This window comes from Canis lupus, chromosome 18 (genome assembly GCF_048164855.1).
Source record: "Canis lupus baileyi chromosome 18, mCanLup2.hap1, whole genome shotgun sequence".
NCBI lineage: Eukaryota > Metazoa > Chordata > Mammalia > Carnivora > Canidae > Canis > Canis lupus.
This window is the reverse complement of record NC_132855.1, coordinates 44,090,820-44,105,067: the sequence shown is the minus strand read 5'-3', so window position 1 is coordinate 44,105,067 and position 14,248 is coordinate 44,090,820. Positions and strand designations below refer to the sequence as shown.

General features: G+C 38.0%; 1 protein-coding gene across 9 annotated transcripts in view; it reads left to right on the top strand.

Annotated features, from left to right (window-relative positions):
* The window catches only part of CDK14 (cyclin dependent kinase 14), a 721,193-nt gene that overhangs the window by 641,367 nt on the left and 65,578 nt on the right, over positions 1–14,248 (top strand). The window contains exon 15 of one of the 9 annotated variants that reach the window (XM_072784248.1): positions 5,601–12,576. The exons of the other annotated variants lie outside the window; for them this stretch is intronic. The gene's annotated coding sequence lies outside the window, so the exon portion shown is untranslated. Of the gene's footprint in view, positions 1–5,600; positions 12,577–14,248 lie in introns of those variants that run through there. 9 annotated transcript variants of the gene reach the window in all.

The following is a 14,248-nucleotide window of genomic DNA, read 5'->3' as shown; positions in this document are numbered from 1 at the left end:
TTCGGGAAATTGATGGTGCTGTGAACCACAAATGCATAATGCATGTTATGAACACCAGACGTAGAACGGCTGGAATGTTAGTGGTTTAGTTTCCCCACCCCACCTCCACTCCCCTTCCCTTAGCTTCCCTCCACCCGGGACAGTCTATTATCTCCTGTAAACTCTGATGCAAAATAGTAGGCTCGTCAATCAGAGAAGGACAAACAGTGTATGTTCTCATTCATTTGGGGAATATAAATAATAGTGAAAGGGAATATAAGGGAAGGGAGAAGAAGTGGGTAGGAAATATCAGAAAGGGAGACAGAACATAAAGACTCCTAACTCTGGGAAACGAACTAGGGGTGGTGGAAGGGGAGGAGGGCGGGGGGTGGGGGTGACTGGGTGACGGGCACTGAGGGGGACACTTGACGGGATGAGCACTGGGTGTTATTCTGTATGTTGGTAAATTGAACACCAATAAAAAATTAATTTATTAAAAAAAACAAAAAAAACACAAAATAGTAGGCTCAGGATGCTTGTTCCTCCTCTTCTCTCCCTCCCTTCTCTGCCCCTCCACCCCTCCCTTTCCTTGGGTCATCTCTGATCTGTACCCTGCATCACCATCACCAGCCCTATGAGTAGATTAGCAAAGGACTTGAAGGCCTTTACTACCTAATCTTCTTAATTATGTCCTGGGATTGTCACAGAGCAGAATGAAAATAAAGTTAAATATATCATGCTTCATCCAGGATACATTTTTTAAAGTATCTTTTTCAATTGACATTATTTCAGACTTCTAGAGAAGTTGCAAGAATAGTGCACTGAAGTCCTGATACCCTTCACCTGCTTTCCCCAACATTTGCATTTTACTACATTTGCTTTATCTTAAGCATTTTCTCTCTGTCCCTCCCTCTTGCGTGTTCTCTCTCTCTCACATGCACACACACACACACACAGGTATGTACACCTTGTTTTTCTAAACCATTGTTTTTACTTATGTGATGCTCCATTACCTTTAACTATTTCAGTGTGCTTTTCTTAAAAGCAGAATTCAGTGTGATATTTTTTTAATTAAGAAATAATAGTTTTTTGGGATCCCTGGGTGGCGCAGCGGTTTGGCGCCTGCCTTTGGCCCAGGGCGCGATCCTGGAGACCCGGGATCGAATCCCACGTCGGGCTCCCGGTGCATGGAGCCTACTTCTCCTTCTGCCTGTATCTCTGCCTCTCTCTCTCTCTCTCTCTCTCTCTCTGTGTGTGACTATCATAAATAAATAAAAAAATTAAAAAAAAAAAAGAAATAATAGTTTTTTGCCCTTGCTTTTCTTTTTCCTTTCTCTGAGAGTTTTTAAAAGCAGAAAGGCATAAAAGAGAAGAAACTGGTGTGATGCTTCACAAATTGGTTTATCAGCCCATGGATGCTCAAAATTTAGCTATATTGGGACGCCTGGGTAGCTCAGCTGTTGAGCATCTGCCTTAGGCTCAGGGCGTGATCCTGGGTCGGGGGATCAAGTCCTGCATCGGGCTCCCTGTGAGAAGCCTGCTTTTCTGTCTTTCTATGTCTCTGCCTCTCTCTCTGTGTCTCTTGTGAATAAATAAATCTTTCTTTAAAAAAATTAGCTATATTTTTGTGATTCAATTTTCCAGGTCAGTTGAGCTTTCAGATTGTGGAGTGAGGGTGGGGGAAGGCACTGCAACTTGCATCTTCTGTCTATTTAAAATCCAAATTAATTTCTTAGGGACTATTTAGCCAGCAGCATAATATGAATGAAGCTTTCTTATAAGTAATGGGCACAAGATGTGACATGGCTAGTAAGCAAGATATCTATTAGAATGCTTGGCCAAACCATTGTGAAGTTAGCGGTCACATAGAACAAGTAGTTATAATCAGTTCAGGTGTTCTATTTTTCCCTTTCATTTAATGTTGATTCTTACGAATTTGGGATACAGAGGGAATCATCTATGCCCTAAGTGCACTGTATTGTATTATTAATACCAGGATAGCAGCTGAGTCCCACTAGACAGTCTTTGTGGTCTGCGGATGCTCTAAGAAGTGTCTGAGCATAAAAGGAGGCTGTTTGAGTTGAAGTGGGCTGATGGTCTGGGATGACATTTGAATGCATGGAGGACAATGTCTAAATGACAATGTCGAGAAGGGAAGGCAAAAAAGAGCTTGAAACTATTCCCATTGTCCCACGGATGCTCATCACTCCTCCTGAGATATTCCTCACATGGAAGCTTTGTCTGGGTAGAAACAGGGAGTGGTATCAGGGAGGGATACACCCTGGGACCCTGGGACAAAAGCCAAGGATTCAGGTCCTTAGACACATTAAAATTCCAGAGAGATAACAAATAGAATAAAGACTGCAACCCGAATATATTTCAAGTCTAACAAAGTTAAACATTTTAGCTAAATTATTACAAGTATATTTAACAAAATGTTTGCAATACTCTGAGATGCTTCTCTGAATAAAGCTTTTAAGAACATCAAATTGGTTGTGCAAATTAATAATTTACAGAGTCTCTTTTGGAATTTAGGATAGCTGTTTCCTTTACCAACAAGCATGCATACACACACACACTCTGTACACTCATACCAGGATAATTTTTCAACAGTCCTAGAGTTGTTAGGATAACATCATAGATTAGTGAAAGGATTATTTTTCCACCTAAGGAAATCATGTACAAGGTCTAGAACAAAAACAATACAAAAGTTGCAGAAATTAACAGAAATTTATCTCAGAGTAGATATCACCACATATGCCAAGCATGGAATCAAATACTGCACTGTTAACTTCCATATTGGGTGAATTTTTTTCCTTTAAATTATCCCCATTCTTTTAATGTAGTTTGCATTATGTATAGTGCCCTTGGATTTTTAATTGCTCTGGATTATCATTTCCAATGCAATTAGTAAAATGCCCTCAATTACATATAATAATTACTGTAAATGGGGCTATTGGCCTAATTACTATAAATGGGGAAAGATGTGTGATTATCATGTGCAATTAAATCATGTACAGTATTTATTTTACATTATTACATACAATAGTGTAATGATAACACATAATTATATTGTATCATTCCTTGGTCAACAAATCTACTTCATACTGAGATACCTAGAGTGGTAATCCACCGCCAAAGATCCATGTACCAGATCTTTCTTCTAAAGTAATTGGGTTATTCTGTGGGCTGGGAACCCACTAAATAAACTGTGCACAGGCAAGAAAAATCTGGACGGAAAAAATTATTTTATCTCCATTAATTAAGAATGCCCAGATTATCCTATGTTTTCAGTGTTAAATCCTCCCTGAGCACAAAGCCAGCCTCCACCATACCTGTTTGTTTTTATGTAAATGTGTAAAAATCAACACTCCTAAATGGTGACAACATTTAAAATATGCCTGGGAAAAAAAAAAGAGGTCCTTTCTTCATTGTGGCAAACATGATAATCATCCCTAGTTTACAAATAAATGCACACTTAACAAGCTTATAGCACATAATTAATTCTGCAAAGGATGCTGTTTGGCAGAGTGGGACTATGAGAATTGCATATTGATAGTGGCAGGAGAAATAAATCTATTTTCTCTGTGTAAGGTAGGGTGTTCTTGTGTTCTCTAGAAACTGGCACATCTCAGAGGTGTTGCTCTCAAAATGATCTCAGGATGGAAAGAAATCAGTAATTACAGAGCCAGGCATTCAGTTGTGTCCTAATTTTCCCACCAGTTTTTCAGTGTTTCAGCTGCCTCAGAGACTTAAAGTATTCTCATTAGGTAGCTGCAGAGGCACCCGCTTGCCTACTCCCTCATCCTCTCGTTCGCATATCTTTTTTTTTTTTTTTTTTTCCATTCCTGCCTTGGGAGTGACTGTGAAGATCATTTGCTGGAATGATTGGCAGGTTAGAGGATTCGATCAGATGAGTCCCTCTTAGTGCAGGTCAAAAAGGCTAGTTAGCAGGAGCTGTCGAAAAATGCCAGCAGCATTCGAAATGGGAAATGTCATGACTTCGAGGCAGGGGGTGCCACCTGGAACAGAAAGCCCCCAGCTCATTAGCAAGTTACAGGATGTGGGCTTAACTGGAGGGAGCAGAGAAGGAAAGATAATACCCAATAGGGAAAATGATTGTGAAGTGGAATTGATTTCATGTATAATTTGTTTATCACTAGAGGGGACAAATGCTGTCCTTCTGACATGAGCAGAGGAGTATGGACTATGAATGAAGCAACTTAGCATAATCTCCAGGTTGAGCTTTGGATTTGAAGAATGCAAACTTCTTTATTCTTAACTGTGGAAATGATCAGGTCATGTTACATTAATTAAAGCTGACATACTCTCAAATGTTTTATCTGGGCAATTGTGGCAATTCGACAGAAACGGATAGAGATGGGCAACTTCAGAAAAGACTTTTTTTTTTTTTTCCTCTGCTGGCATGGAAGACTAGCTCAGTTGCATACTGAATTATAACAGGGCTGGTGTTTATCTTCAGTGGTTAGCTAGGCTGCACAAATCAAACCGGGGTTCTCGATTCTCCTGCAATCTCATTTATAGAAGAGAGCATTTGCCCTTTGGGAGATGTAGATCTAATCCATGTGAAAGTATGTATGTATATTTTAGAATACGACTATCATATTTTGGTATAATGTTAAAATTTTAATTTTTTTAAAGGGGAATCTCTCCAATTTCATTACTGCCTAGTTGTCAGTTCATCTGGAATTTGATATTTTGCCAGAAAGTCAACAACTTACAGTAGCCATAGTTACAGACAAAACTAAACCAAAAAGGTATGTCCTTACAGGGAAAATTAATCTGCAGTTTGTAAAAAAGAGAATCCAGTGGCAAAACAGAAAAGAATATTGCCTCGCATGTATTCAAACTGAACTCCAAATTTAAAGGTTTCAGTATTCTACAATGGATTAAATGGGCTTCACTGTAAAGCCTTTCCCTACATAAATTCCATCAGAAAATGTATTTTCTTTTGATAAGAAACTTTTATGATATCATTTATCTTTTACTTGGAGATCTTCATCTTGTTATTTTAAGTCACAGATGCCACAGCTGCAAGTCTTTCTGGGTGTTTACAAAAGGATGTTTACATAGCATTCAGATTTTGGTTAAAACATATATTTTCAGAATGTCTTTGCCTTGAGTTTCTCTTTTCCCTTAAATATTGAAACCTTTTATGAGATAGTTATGAAATAGCCAATGCTTGTTTTATCAAGCAGCCTCAGACTGCCATCTTAAGTGACTAGGAATCTTAAAACCTCCTAGTCAAAACACTAGTGGAAAATTCATTCTGTTCTGTATTCAGCATAAAAGGCTTAGCATTAAGCTACTGAATATAGCTGTCAAGATATACTGCATTAGTTTTGTCAAATCTAAAACTTTAAACATCAGTGTGAATCCACTCATCCCCTCATTTGGGAGTTTTATTGTGTGGTCCAGAAGCTGGCCTTTGAAAAAAATATATGAAATACTATTTGAAATGGTTCATCTAAAGTTAAGTTTTTTTTATTCTGCCACAGTAACTCAATTTGTTAATAACTGATAGATGTATTAGAAAAATGAATAAATCAACTATTCTGAGAGAAAGCATTGTCAAAAAAAATTTTTTTTTTTTTTTACAGAGAATTAAGTCTGGTCACCCACAAATGGATTTCCCAGGGTTTGGACTAGCTTTCTAACTAAGATGCCCTTAAGCCTCTCAGGATGGGCAAGCTATAGATGTCTGGCCATGTAGACCCAGAGATGAATGGTGGTGTTTGCATGTGTGCCTGGTCTTATCTGCCATCCTTTTCTCTATTCCCTGCCCTCTACTTGGCCTTCCACAGTCTGGGTAGAATCTCCACTCTTGGGATGCCTGGCTGGCTCAGTGTTTGAGCATCTGCCTTTGGCTCAGGTCATGATCCCAGAGTCCCTGCAGGGAGCCTGCCTCTCCCTCTGACTATGTCTCTGCCCCTCTCTCTGTGCCTCTCATGAATAAATGAATAAAATCTCAAAAAAAAAAAAAAAAGAATCTCTACTCTCGTATTATTCTCAATCTATTAACTAAAATAGTATTTGATATACATATTGACATTCTTACATTAATCATTCCCTTTGTTGAATATTTTCATAGCTTTATTGATTGACCTTTTTGGTAAAAGTTTCACTTTCAGATTTGTGGGTTCCCCTCAGATAAGATCTCTTGGTTCCAAGGAAAAGAAATGGTGGCATCCCTATAACTAGCCTCTGTATTAGCAGATCTCAATGTGTGGTGTGTGTACCCTGGGGATCCCCAGAGGCTCCATAGGCATCAAAATTGTTTTCATAATAAAACTAAGATGTCCTTTTCCTGTTGCACTATGTTTACATCTTTAGTAGTGGTGCAAAAACAATAAGTAGGACTCCTGGTTCCTCAGTATGAATCCAGGCAGTGGCACCGGACTGTATTCTTAGGCACTAGTTTTTGGTGTGGGATTTTTTGTTTTTGTTTTTTTGTGGAGGGTTTTTTGTTTTGGGGTATTTTTGTTGTTGTTTTGGCGTTTTGTTTTGTTTTGTTTTACCTCACTACACAACAGTGTTTTTTTATTTTTATTTTTTATTTTTTGTTTTTAAAGATTTTATTTATCTATTCATGAGAGACAGAGAGAGAGAGAGAGAGAGAGAGGCAGAGACACAGGCAGAGGGAGAAGCAGACTCCATGCAGGGAGCCTAACATGGGACTCGATCCCCCATCTTCAGGATCCCACAGGGGGCTGAAGGCGGCGCTAAACCGCTGAGCCACTGGGGCTGCCCCAGTGGTATTTTTTTAAAGGCCATTTCATTGAATAATGTCCTTCATGAAGAACTAAAAATTACTAATTTTCTTAAACCTCTCCCTTTGAGTAAATGGCTAAATATTCTGTGTGACTCACTGGGAAGTTTGTATAAGCCATCTCCATATACCAAATCACTGGGTTGTCTCAAGGAAAAAGTCTGGTGCAGGTGTTTTGAGTTGCAAAGTTTGCTAGCTATTTTCTTCCTGGCAGATATTTTCTCAAAAATGAACAAAAAAAGTGAGGCTGTCACTCCAGGAAAACAAGTGATAGCATTTGCTGTCAATGATAAAATTAAAGCTTTCAATAGAAAATTTAGAATCTTGGGAAACTATCATAAACCTGTTTGCCCCTGTGAGCCTGATGGTTTGCCAAACAATTCTCAAGTGAGATGGGTGGTGATATAAGCCAATGTGATTTTTTTGACATTATATAGTGAAATGTGTCAATGTTTGAAAAACCTGTAACACACTGAATCATATTTTCCAAATGACCAATGAATGATTTTAGAAAATCACTGCATGGATAAAATATTCACTGGAAATATGAAATAAACCAATAGATATTAAAATAAAGAATACAAAGAATTCATTGATACCATTTCAGATTTCCCAGTGCAACTGACCCTTGAGAAATTACCACTTTTGGAGCACCTGGGTAGCTCAGTCGGTTAAGCACCTGCTTTCAGCTCAGGTCATGATCTCAGGGAATTGAGCCCTTATCGGGCTCCCTGCTCAGTGAGGACTCTGCTTCTCCCCCTCCCTCTCCTTCTCCCCCCAACTCATGCTCTGGCTCACTCTCTCTCTCAAGTAAATAAATAAAATCTTTTTTAAAAAAAAGAAATTACCACTTGTTGAGTTTTGTTGTAATATAAAAGAATACATATCCACGAAAGGTCTATTAAAATACTTTTTTCTTTTCCAACCATGTATCTGTGAGAGGCCACATTTTCTTCAGCTGCTTCAACCAAAACAGTTTATCATAGGACAGATTAAATACAGAAGCAGATATGAGAATCCAGCTGTTTTATATTCAGCTAGGCATTTAAAAAAGGACTTGCATAATTGTAAAGCAGTGCCACCCCCCATTCTGTTTGGAGAATATATTTATTTTTATTAAAATAATATTTAGTGTTAACATAATGGGTTTTTTAATGAACTAATAAATTTATGTTTTAAATGATCAATTTTAGTTTCAAATATAGTAAATATCAATGGCTATAGTCCATATATACAAAAGATCCTCGGGGGTCCTCTATAATTTTTTTAGACTTATTTACTTATTCTAGAGAGAGAGTGTATGCACATACACAAGTGGGGGGAGAGGCAGAGGGAGAGAAACAGCCTCCCAGCTGAGTGTGGAGCCTGATTCAAGGCTCTGTCTCAGGACCCTGAGATCCTGACCTGGGCCAAAATCAAGAGTCAGACGCTTAGCCAATTGAGGCACCCAGGCACTGCTCGGGAGTCCTCTATAATTTTTAAGAGTATGAAATGTCCTTAAATACCAAAAAATGTACAACAACAACAACAACAACAAAAACAAAAAATGTGAGAGCCACTACTCTGTATCAGCAGTGCCATTCATTAACTCTAACATGTTAATTATGCTGGTAATATTTTTCCCTCTTTGAATAAATTGCTATTCAGTGCAGTCTTTTTTCTTTATAAAGTTATCCCAGTTCTAACCATCTAATTGAATGTCTCAGTTTTTCAATTTACAATGGAGACCAGTCATTCTTATGTTCACACAGATGCCATCTAAAAATTATAATAGAGTGCCATTTACTATGCCCTTGATGATTAGTAGGTCAATTTTTTAAAAAAAGATTACTTATTTGAGAGAGAGAGTGCATAAGCAGGACAGAGGGGCAGAGGGAGAAGGAGGAAACAGACTCCTCGCCGAGCAGAAATTCCCACTGGACTCGGGGGCTCATTTCCAGGATGCTGAGATCATGACCTGGGCTGAAGGCAGATGCTTAACCCACTGAGCCACCCAGCTGCCCCTAATAGGCCAATTCTTAAAAGAATTTTTCTATATATTAGTTTTTTGGGCTGTAACTCTCCCCTTTTTATACACATTAGTTTTGACCTTGCAGGGAGAGTCTCTGACTAGATGACACTAAAGCATCAGGCCATTTCACATAGCTTGTGTATATGAGGACTGCCAGGACAGCATGGAGAGCCAACTCAGTGTAAACTCAACTTCCTTCAGGAGAATGAACTCAGGTCTTTCCCTGCCCACTGCTATGGGGTAATTTGTAGAAATCCAGGTGCATTTGGAGGTTCAGAATTGAAAGTAACTACTCAGCATGAGTAGTGGTAAGATTAGGGTTGTGTTTTTTTTTTTTTTTAACTCTTTATTTTGAAATACTTTTAAATATACAGGAGAATTGTAAAGCCAGTGTAGAAAGCCATGCCCTTCACTTCAACTTCTAATATTAACCTTTATAACCATGGTACATTTATCAACTTAAGAAATTAATGTAGATACCATGCTAGTAATTTAACTACAAGTGTATTTGTAGTTCACCTGTTTTCATACTTCTCTATCCTTCTGTTCCAGGAGCTTATATCCAGAGTAGTACATTGCATTTAATCATCTTGTCTCCTTACTCTCATCTAGTCTGTGATATTTTCTCAATATTCTCTTGTTTTTCATGATCTTGATACTTTGTAGAGTACTATTCAGGAATTTTTTAGAATATCTCTAATGATGTTGTTTCATGGTGATGGATTTCAAGGAAGCATACTACCCAAATGAAGTGCTCTCCTCACGTCATATCAAGAGGTACACGATGCGCACAAGCCTTATCACTGGTCATGCTGCCCTTGAGCACTGTGGTATTCAGAATGAGCTCCTGAACTGAGGACAGGACTGCCTGATGTTGGAATAAGGAGAGGGAGGGGAGAATTACTCTCGGCTCAGACCTTCAGAATGAAAATGGGTAGAAGTGGAGAGAGGACAGTGTGTGAGTTAGGAATTCAGAGATGTTCCATCCCCTGCCTCACAGTCAATGGTAGACTTTAGCAACGTGGTCTGACAGAGTGTGAAATGTATTTCATGAACATGAACAAATGTATAGCTGTTTTACACGTGTTGGGAATAGAGCCAAAGTTTCAGCCCCTCTGTCCTGAAGTCTCCTGTGATTTGTCTGTCTTCCCCTCTAGCCTCTAAATCTCAGCATACAGAAATTTGTTTACATTTTATCCTTGTTTCACATTTTTTTTTAAGATTTTATTTATTTATTCATGAGAGATACACAGAGAAAGACAGAGACACAGGCAGAGGGAGAAGCAGGCTCCCTACAGGGAGCCTGATGCAGAATATGATCTCCGGATCTTGGGATCACTACCTAAGCCAAAGGCAGATACTCAACCATTGAACCACTGATGTTGACTGAATTAGTGAATATCCAGCTAACCCACCATACCATAATATCTTGTTCTTTTAGCAAATACTTTTTTGAGTAGCCATGATATAGGTGCTATTCTAGTTTCTAGCTTCAAGACCCTCACAATTTGGAAATACAGATATGAACATTTACATTTCAGGATAATAAAGGCTATGGTAGAAGGTTGCATGAAGCTATGTGGGGGGACAGATGAGGTCAAAATTAATTCCGCTAGAGGGGCTTGGAAAGGTCTCACAAAGGAAGAGATTGTGAACCAAAGGAAGAATGATATTTTCCATGGGCATGAAGGAGAAGTATGTTTTCTCACAGAGAAAATGCTAAGAGCAAAGTCATGTCACAAAGTGAAGCATCACAGGAAATGGGCTGGTAAAGCTAAAGAGCGTGGATAGGAGTGACAAGGAACAGAACTAAAATTAGGATTTGAAGCTGGATTGTAAAGGGTCTGGAATGATGCGCTAAAGAGTTTGGATTTTTTTTTTTTAAGATTTTATTTATTTGTGGGAGACACCGAGAGAGAGGCAGAGATATAGGCAGAGGGAAAAGTAGGCTCTGCAGGGAGCCTGATGCGGGACTCAATCCCAGGACCCCAGGATTGTGACCTGAGCCAAAGGCCGATGCTCAACCACTGAGCCCACGCAGGCATCCCAAGAGTTTGGATTTTAATGTGATTGCCCATGGGGAAATGCATATGACTTCCTGGTCAGACACAGAAGAATCAAAACATCTTAAAGCCAGGAAGATCCTTCAGGGATCGTATAATGACTTGAAAGAAGATGTAGTATTTTTTTTTCTTTTCTTTGAACTTCTTATCATGGTAAATCATGTCTGAAAAATAAGTAAAGAAAATGTATAAAATTCCAATTGCAGTTATACCTAACATAATATTAGAATATTAGAAACTATACCAATGTTTACCTTTCTTTTTGACTGAAAACCTATTCATCCTTCAGCCCTAAAATTTTGTGAATCTATTATAGGTATGGTCCCTTTAGTATAAATTTTTCAACATGTATGTAACATGTTATTTGGAACGTTATATGTGAATTATTTTAGTTGAAAAAGTATGCCTTCTCTGTTTATATATCTTTTTATGAAATGAATGATGAATCCCTTAATTTAAATTTTGTGACTATGTAGAATTTCAATATGAAATTTGGGGAAAATGCAAAAACTAAAAAGTGAGATAACTGGCTTTCCAGGGATAAAAATTTAAGAGTTTTTGTTGTTGTTGTTGTTTTCTTGTTTTTTTTTTTAGTATTGTGATAATTTTGTATGGTGACAGATGGTAATTATACTTATCATGGTGAGCATTTCATAATATATATATGTACACACACATATATGTACATATACATGTATATATGTATATATATGAAATTGCTGTATTGTACATCTGAAACTAATCTAATATTGACTATCAACTGTACTTCAATTAAAAATTAAAACAATTTTTGAAAGTTAAAGAAATGTTAAGAATTTAGTATCTTCATGGTATTATTTGTAATGCGATTAGCACTCAGTAGGTGTGCAAAAGTTATTTTCGTGAATAAATTCAAATTGATACTCATGAACTTGAGTTCCTGTAAGAGTAAACTGTTGTTTCCCTACCACTTTTTGCCTAAATCCAAATATTTGAAGATCTTAAAGTCTAACCAGTTACTTGAAATCACCTAAGATTTAGTAAATCAATAACATTTTTGGTCATGATGACAATGACAGAGAAAAAATGTTAAAACAACTACTGTAAGACAGATTAAACATAAATTATTTAGAATGGACCCCTTAAAAATTTTTATAAGAAATTACTGAGTAGATTAACGTATATGAAACTAGATGGAATATTATACAGCCTTGAAAACTAGTCATAAAAGTAATGAACATGCAGAAATATATGGGATAATGTGAAAAAAGTAGAATGTTCTGCATATGTGTATAAAATTTATGTGTAAGGAAAAACAACAGGTACATTAAATTTCTGTTTTAGCAGAGAAAAATTATTTTACAAATTTTATTGCATAACTAAGAAAGTTAATTTACAGTTTTATAGCCATGGTAGGTTCTCACTATAATTCCAACCTCAGAGCCATCTTGAATGGGTCCGTGCTCTTTGACGTTCTCTCATTACCAGACTTTCCTCTATACATAGTAGCATATGATGAGTCAAATACCAATCCAAATCAACTCATGTATAACCATAGAGCATTTCAGAATTTAAAGTATTCTCTGTTACTCCTAAGAAATGCTGGTAAATTAACACTAGTAACAGCAGTGTCCAGATGATTAAGGTCCAGATAACTGTTTTTGAGTCTTTTTTAGTGGAACATTGTCTCCTTCCTAATGCTGAGACTAATTGCATAACATTGTTCTGTGTGTTGAAAGCCTGAAAGATTGCAAGGAAGCCATGACTGTTTTCCAGTTCAGTCCATTTAGTTCAACAGCTCATGGCTAATGGGAAGTCTTTGAAGTAAATAATTTTTTAAAAAAGATTTTATTTATTTATTCATGAGAGGCAGAGACACAGGCAGAGGGAGAAGCAGGCTTCATGCAGGGAGCCCAACGTGGGACTCGATCCCGGGTCCCCAGGATCACGCCCTGGGCTGAAGGCAGCGCTAAACCACTGAGCCACCCGGGCTGCCCCAAAGTAAATAATTTATCACCTCACCTCATTGCTACGACTTCTCCTAATCATGATAGTGTTGGTCTGCCTGCAAGAACATAATACAGTCTTCATTGGTCCACTGCCCACTTGCGAGGACCTAATATGTTTGCAGAGGTCAAATTCAAGTTTCTTGACCTTATATCTGTCTTATCTACAGCTTAAGGATAAAGAAGAAAAGCTGGTGAGACAAAATAATTACCTTTTATTTGTACCTTTTATCTCTCAAGCAGGGTGAACATATATTTTGAGAAGAAACTATATAGGTGAAGAAAAATGCATTTGTAGAACTTTTGTATCGTGTGTCTCCACAAACATATGTATTTATATTTATACATATTTATATATTTGTGTCAGTGAAACAGTTTGTTTCATTTTTAATTCTTTTTCACTTTCTTTTTGACTTCCCATGCAGTACTTCACCATTCAGTAAGCACTGCTTTTTAAACTGTTTTCCTATAGTTTCTAATTTCTACCTTCATTCCATCTCCTGACTTGAAATATTCCCTGGGAGGAGTGAAAAAAAGAAAAGTGTATGTGTGTGTGGGGGGCAGCCATGTGAGGTGGAAAGAAGGCAGAGGGTGGGAGACGGCTGAGGGGGGGAAAGATTTAAATGAGAAGTAGAATGAATGCCTCACTTGTTGGCTTTTAGCACAATTACCATACCTTAGGAAAGATGCAGGGAATAGTTAATTACGACTAAATGAGCCCCTTTTAGAGGCCGTGGCAGGCCCAGGGAGCGACTGTCAGATCTGTGAAGGACTTTGAATTGTAAGCTGGGTCTCCATGTCAGGCAGGTGATGGTCTGCTGGGGAAGCCAGAGGGAGAAAAGATAGCTGGGTGAGAGTAGCCTCAGACAAGGGAGCCAGGGATGGCATTTGCATACTTTTCCTGCAAAGGGGGTTTAATCCAAAGAAAGAAGGAGATTTCAGTATTGTCAGGCAGGCTTTGTTGGGGGTGGAGAGCAGAAGGAAATCTGAAGGGGCCTTTCTCAAAGCCTTGGTCTCAGCCTTGAGGTTGTTCTAGTAAAGTTATGTTCTTGAGGGTTGTTTGCACACTATTGTCTGTTTGAAGATCTTCTAAACCCAAAAGGCTCAAAGTATCCCTCTTTGCCAGCACAAAAGAAGGGAATTGGTGTGGTAAAAATGACTCTTGTTGCAAACTGAACCCAAGCACCCTTTGTTCTTGCACAAAATACTCTGAAGTTCCAAGGATGTCTTTTCGAGCCACACTGAGTGAGTCATTCCATAAAAGTATTTGCAGGCTAGAAAACAAGGTAAAACTAACCCATACTTGTGTCTTGTCTTTGCCAGCTCAAAGAAGTCCTTAACATACCCCCCCCCAAAAAAAAAGACGGCTCAAAAAATGTGGCAGATAAAAAACACAATTTTTTATTACCTTGGATCACTT